At 36.2% G+C, this 7,500-nt stretch overlaps 1 protein-coding gene across 5 annotated transcripts in view; it reads right to left on the bottom strand.

Annotated features, from left to right (window-relative positions):
* LOC144962391 (uncharacterized) overlaps positions 1-7,500 on the bottom strand; it is a 91,733-nt gene that overhangs the window by 69,521 nt on the left and 14,712 nt on the right. The gene's annotated exons all lie outside the window — the stretch shown is intronic.

The raw sequence follows: 7,500 nt of genomic DNA, 5'->3' as shown, positions 1-7,500 counted from the left end.
TTTGGGGGGGGGGGGGCATTTCCATTACAACAATTAACCTATAAGGACTCGGGTTATCAGACCTGAAAGTAAGTGCACGTCAATTTATATATATATATATATATAGACATACATATATATACATATATATGTATATATATATATATTAGCAATGACTATGAAAAATGTTTTTTTCTCTTTTTGAGGAAAATTTTTGTTTAAAATCAAAGCCCTATCTCCGCTGAGTAAAAATGTTTTTGAATTTTGAAAATCCATTCATAAATAAACAAGTTATGCTCTTTCAAAGGTGTAATTTATTTGGATGACCCGCAAAGAGGAAAAAAACGAGAAAATATGGGACGCTTTTTCGGCATTTTTTTCGACCTTTGGTTGTATCTTGCGTAATAAGTGAATTAAAAGATTGAAACTTGAAGAGCAAATTAGGATGGTGTTTTGTAAAATACGGGAAAAGTACTCGTCGTATTCATATGAAATTTTACAACCAAAAAGAAATGTTGATGTATAACCTTGTCAGCGACAAAACCTCCACGCCCGGTAGTTTTAGAAATATTTTACTCCAAAGAGTGAAAATATATTTTTAACGGTCTTCTGGTAATCGCACGAGTTTTGTCGCTTGACATAATGTACGAGGGCTCTTTCATAATTAACCGAAAAATGCCTGTAAAATCCGCGTTTTTTATGCTATCAACAAAATTCTTGCACGTGTTCATACCTTGACTCGTCCTTCATTTTTCTACGTAACAGCCAAGTCTGTCGACACACTTCTGCCAACGCCGCACCATGGAATAGATACCCTCTCGGAAGAAATTTCCGTCAAGGTTTTGTAGCCATTTCCGCACATGGTCAACAAGCTCTTCATCGACATCAAAGCGCTTTCCTGCCAGCTCACGTTTCAGTGGCCCAAAGAGGTGATAATCAGATGGTGCGAGGTCTGGACTGTGGGGTGGGTGTGGCAAAATCTCCATCCATATTTCTCTAGCCAACCTTGCGTCACTCGTGCTGTGTGGGGTGTAGCGTTGTCGTGTTGCAAAATGACCCCGTTGGTCAACTGCCCTGGGCGCTTTCTGCGAATGGCCTCCCTAAGCTTGTCAAGAGTTTGGCAGTACCTTGCAGCATTAATTGTTTCTCCAGGTTGTAAGGTTTCGAACAGAATAACACCACGACTGTCCCAGAACACAGTTCCCATTATTTTCTTTGCTGACCGCATGACTTTAAATTTCTTCGCGACAGGTGAGGATGGATGTTTCCATTTCATTGAATCTTGCTTTGTTTCTGGGGTGCAATGGTGCAACCAAGTCTCATCACCGGTGACTATGCTGTCAAGAAAAGTCACATCGTACCCTAGAAAGTCTCCGCCGGCGTTGGCAGTATGCCCGTGAAACCTGCGTGAGCTCTTGCTTCTTCTCAAAAGTTCCTGCAGATGTCCAATCTTTGTTCTTTATGATTGTCTGTCAATTGCTTAGGAACCCATCTTGCGCTGACTTTTCTGTAGTCAAGTTCATCAAATACAATTCTATGGGCAGAAGTTTCCGAAATTTCAAGACTGCTTGCGATTTCATGAAGTTTCAACCTCCTGTCTAGACGAATAAGCTCATCAACTCGCTTCACATTGTCTTCTGGCGTCGCAGTTATCGAACGCCCTCTCCCTTCCCTGTCTGTCAAGTCGGAATGGCCGGCTTCAAACAAATTACACCAGTGATAGACTTGTGTACGGCTTATAACATGCTCATCATATACACTCTGAAGTTCTTTATGAATTTCGGTAGGATTCAGACTTTTGGCGTTCAAAAAACGTTATGACAGCTCTGATTTCCTCCTTTGACCAAGTTTCAAGGTGGGCCGCCATCTTTAAAATCGTCTAGAAATTCATTGTGCAAAATGATGCACTTTATAATTTTTGGGAATATCCGTAAGGAAATAAGGAATATCATGTCGTTTACAGAATTAAAAAATCTCCACTGGTTGCTGAGCAATGGGCATTTTTCGGTTATTTCTGAAAGAGCCCTCGTAAAATGACCTTTTTTCTAACTGTGTGCCAACTTTCAGACATATTCATCGATAAACAGCGTCGTAATTAATTTTTAAAAATAGCATATACGAAAAGGCTTCGTCCCATATTTTGACGCGAATTCGGGCACTTCGTAAGTGAAAAAGAGGCCCAAAGATTTGTGCGGGATAGTCATTGCTATATATATATATATATATATATATATATATATATATATATATATATATATATATATATATATATATATGTATGTATATATTATACTATAATATATATATATATATATATATATATATATGTATATATATATGTATGTATATATATATATATATATATATATATATATATATATATATATATATAACGACGTGCACTTACTTTCAGGTCTGATAACCCGATTCCTAATAGGTTAATTGAACAATGAAATAAGGTGATCACATGCAATGTTACATAATGATAATGTACCTGAAAATTCTCCAATTCATGGATGTCTCCAGTTCGACTTTATCCTTAGCTGTTTAGATTTTTTCCTCTTTCCTACGGTTATAGTATATATATATATATATATATATATATATATATATATATATATATATATATATATATATATATATAACCGTAGGAAAGAGGAAAATATCTAAACAGCTAAGGATAAAGTCGAACTGGAGACATCCATGAATTGGAGAATTTTCAGGTAGATTATCATTATGTATCATTGCATGTGATCACCTTATTTCATTATTATTGTAAATGAATATGTTGATGTTGACGACAAAATAAAGTTATTTCAGTATTGTTCCTTCTTGGATGTTTATTTCTATTCTATTGTTACATCTCGAGGAGATCACTTCCCGGGTATTTTTATATCTACCTTATCCAAATGTACTGGAAGTGTTTCCTCGTGCCTGCCGTTCTCTGAAAAACATGAACCAAAATTTTTGGTCAGAAAACTCGACCTTCAAATATCGATCAGTTAAAATGACCCTTATTTTGGCTAAAACTCTCAAAACTGGAATTTAACGATAGTCCAAGGTTTGAGAGTTCTTGCCAAGATGGGGGTCATTTTACCAATCTATGTTTATTGAAGGTCGAGTTTTCTGGCCAAAATTTTGAATACGTGTTTTTTTCCGAATACAGTGGGGATTGAAAAGGGTGGACTCGACTTGAAGTGTAAAAGGATACTTTGATCAATTATATTTTGATGATTTAAGCCAATGTAGATCTGGTTGCCTAAACATTTTTTTTAAAGTGTGCATTGTAAGAAGGACTGCCAGCTTGTCATTTTCAACGTCAAAGTAATAAAAAATGGCATTTTGTGATGAAGCAGCTATGACGGGCTTGTGGTTTTTTTTCCTTTTTTTTATTCTTATTATTTGTTTGGTAGGTTGGTCTGTCGACACTAGTTTTTAAAGTTCCATTACATATGATCTGATGTGGATGATGTTTGTACACTGTCTTGTTTACAAATGCTCTACATAATAATAATAATGATGTTGGGTGATCCTTGCAATAAACATGTTTAAAGTGACAAAAACAAAAACAAACAAAAAATAAAGAAACATCTTTGTCGACAATTCCAATCAATGTATTATTTCATAAACATTTGGCTTTATTCAGATTTCAAGATGTATAAATATTCATGAAAGACTTGCTTAGAATTGCAAAATCGACCAAAATATCCATGTGCATTTTTAAAAAGGATGCAAAGAGTTCAGTGACGCCGAATAATACAACAGGCAAAGAGAACGCTTTAAATCTAGAGTTTTTTGAGTGTATCATTTGCTAGAATAATGTAAAACTAAATATAGATACAGAAATAAATATCCCATCTCACGGGCAGTTGCTGTACTAGGAATTCCAAGAAAGCAAAAGCCAACAAAAATCACCAATTCGATGGAAGTGGACAGATTGTGGGATAATTATCATGTCCAAACAAAGAAGAAGAAGTAAGAGAGAAAAAGGAAATGTCAAAACACGGGACCTATAGATGGCATGCGCTTAGCTAAGAAGCTCACAACATTGCCATCCGGAAGTAAAACGGACGAACACACAAAACTATGTGTAACCTTAAACGTTTATAGTCTGTTTAATACAGCTTAGTGAGAATTACTCATAAACACAGATGGCAAAAAACAATGACAAAGATATGAGTGACGTCAATTTCGATCTGTCTATACAATTGGGGCCGCCAAGGATACACTGTCATCCGCCTTCTGGACAGATACATGATTAAGATACACACATTAAAGTGAATTGTGAATAAACAGCGTATTCTTCAAAGCTTTTAATGTGCATTGATCGCTTGATGGCAGTCAGTTTAACCAGTGGCCATTTGTTGTTGTTGTTGTTGTTGTTGTTGTTGTGGTTGTGGTTGTTTATGTTGTTGCTGTTGTGGTTGTTGTTGTTTATGTTGTTGCTGTTGCTGCTGGTAGTGGTGGTGGTGGAGGTATGAAAACAAATTTCCACTGAGGACATGTATTGTTGGTCGTGTAAATTGAAAATGTGGATAAAAGAAAACACATTCTCCCTACCGTTTCCAATGCTGCAAAATTTCTGTAGCTGTTAACTAGTGTGAGTAATAACATCAACAAGACATCCTCCCATCCACATTGCTGAGCGGTACTCTGAAAAAAACACTTTTTAATAATTTTGGTCACACAATTCGTTCTTCAAATGTTGATGATTAAAATGACCCTCCCCTTGTCAAAAACTCTCAAACCCTGAACTCCCCTGAAGTCCCGGGTTTGAGATTTTTTTCAAAGTGAGGGTCATTTTGATCAATCTATATTTGAGGGACAAGTTTTCTGGCCAAAATTTTTTAATGTATTTTTTCAAGGCACGGCAGTTGCTTGGTTTTATTGAAAGTAATGTAAGCCATCTTTTCTCTCCACTCAGCCACCACAACCAATCAGAAATCTAAATATTATCATTCTCGTTTTAAGATTTATTTTGGTCTTCGTGTGAAATTCTCGCATCATCTAAAATAGAATCCTGCCCTCTTCATTTCATTTCTCACCACAACAAACCTCTGGTTTTACTCATGGCGTTGAGCAGCATAATCAAGCATGCGTAATGAATGTGTTTATAATCTTACTATTTCATCCTTTGACATTATTTTAAACTGTTTATCATTTCCTACTGCGTTTATTTCATTTTATTTTATTTATTTTTTTTGGTATGAAGCCACAAGCTCTTTTTAATTTCGATTCGCCTCAACCACAATCGAATCGTTATTGTATTATGTTTCCGATTATTTTATTTTCAAGTAGGATTTTTTTAAAAAGAAGAAGAAGGAAAGACATGAGGAAGGGGGAGAAAAACAGCGTAAAAGAAAGATTTATAATTCTATATTGACTACTTGATAAAGTCTAGAAAGAGGGTTGGGATTCGGTGGATGGGGGGCGGGGTATAGAATGACGTCACTCAGTTCTTTGTTATTATTTTTAGACAACCTGTTAGTGATAAGTTCATTCACTCTTTCTTATTGTTTTTAGGAGGCTGTTGTGTGTATTTTACCTAAACGCATAACATCAATATTAAAACATGGTTAAAACTGAAAAGTGAAAAGATGAATGCAGGTACAATCTCATTATAATCGCTTCCTCAAAGGCCACCGGGACGTTTGAAAAGAAATTTTAAGCGTTGTGATTTGATCTTTGTTCATGGAAGACAGCGTGTTGTCTGTCTGTCAGATATCATCTGCTCGCCGTTGTCGTAATCTCAAGTCTGACTCAATTGTGGCTTTCTTGGGTAGATTTTTATCGTTCTCCAATTATTGTATTTTCCATTAATCCATTGCCATTTTATCATAGTTGTAAAAGCCTGTCATGCTTTTTATAGGGGAGCTGGAAGGTTGAGTGGGGGAGTTAAGAATGCGATTTAATCTCTCTTTTATTTTCCAAATTAAACTCTATCACTTCCATGGAAATTTTTCTTAAGCGATCTTTTTATTATGAGGAAGACCACAATGATGCAGCACAGAAAATATGTAAAGTAGTTAAGATAATAGTCTAGGCCAAGTGTAAGAAAATTACCAATAGCGAAACTTCAGGCCGCTAGTTCCCAATTTTGCACTGGCTTATCCCCATCGGTACCCTTCCCCAGCGTTTCAATCGGAGAGTACCTGACCCTGGAAGATTTTACTTTTAGAATTGCAACACAATGTGTATGAAGAAGTATCAAGTGAAAACAGAATAAAAATATCATGGCGTCTGAGAGCCAAACCCGTGATCCAATTGAAACAACACCCACGGGCTGGCTCTGAGAGAGAGAGAGAGAGAGAGAGAGAGAGAGAGAGAGAGAGAGAGAGAGAGAGAGAGAGAGAGTGAGGTCGGCGAGCAGTCGCACTAGCCACTGAGCTACCAGCCATACAAACACACAAACAAAAAGAGTTTCAAACGGACTGATTGTCTAACTCATTTCCTCTACATTCTACATAAAAGCCATCTTTCAACTACTGAGGGGATCACAGTGGAACTGGCTTTTAGAGAGCTTTTTTGTCTCCTCCTCCTCATCATCATCATCATTATCATCATCCTCCTCTTCTTCCTCCTCCTCCTGCTCCTCCGTCATCTCATCTTCTTATTCTTCTTCCTCCTCCTCCTCCTCCTCCTCCTCCTCCTCTTCCTCCTCCTCCTCCTCCTCCTCCTCACATTCTTCTTCTTCTTCTTCATCTCCTCCTCCTCTTCCTTCTTCTTCCTCTTCTTCTTATTCGTCTTCTTCTTCATTATCATCATCCTCTTCTAGTTCTTCTTCTTCTTCTTCTTCTTCTTCTTCTTCTTCTTCTTCTTCTTCTTCTTCTTCTTCTTCTTCTTCTTCTTCTTCTCTACTACTACTACTACTACTACTACTACTACTACTACTACTACTACTACTACTACTACTACTACTACTACCACTACTACTACTACTACTACTACTACTACTACTACTACTACTACTACTGCTACTACTACTACTACTGTTGTTGTAATTATGGTTATTATTATGATTAATATTATCATCATCATCATCATTATTTTTTTGAAGAGGGAACAAATATTATATCATCACAGTGCTGAAAACAATAGCCGATTATATTAAGTCAATTATTTATCAATCATTCCAAACTGGCAGAAATGGTTGTCTAACTCATTTCCCCTATATTCTACCTAAAAGCCATATGTACATTAGTATTATCTAGCACATAAAATTCCAATGTGTGCTCTTAGCTACATGATGATATATGCTTGTTTGCAAACAATGTATTGGAGATGGTTATACACGTGTATACGTATGTCACTAACACTCGTAAACTGGCAAAACACGTTTTTACATTTTGAGCAGGAAACTTTGAACACATTCAATGATCGTTTAAAATTAGCTCCAGTTTTTCAATAATTCTTAAATCCGAGACTTCAAATGAAGTATCACGTTTAGTGATGCTTGATGTTATTGTTTTATCAACCGATATAAAGTAAACCTTTTCTGACCAAAGTTGTTGTTGTTTTCTT

This window comes from Berghia stephanieae, chromosome 1, assembly GCF_034508935.2.
Source record: "Berghia stephanieae isolate SIO BIC M18660-M18661 chromosome 1, UCSD_Bste_1.3, whole genome shotgun sequence".
NCBI classification, from domain to species: domain Eukaryota; kingdom Metazoa; phylum Mollusca; class Gastropoda; order Nudibranchia; family Aeolidiidae; genus Berghia; species Berghia stephanieae.
Note: the sequence above shows the minus strand (reverse complement) of the source record. Positions and strands in the feature narration are given on the sequence as shown.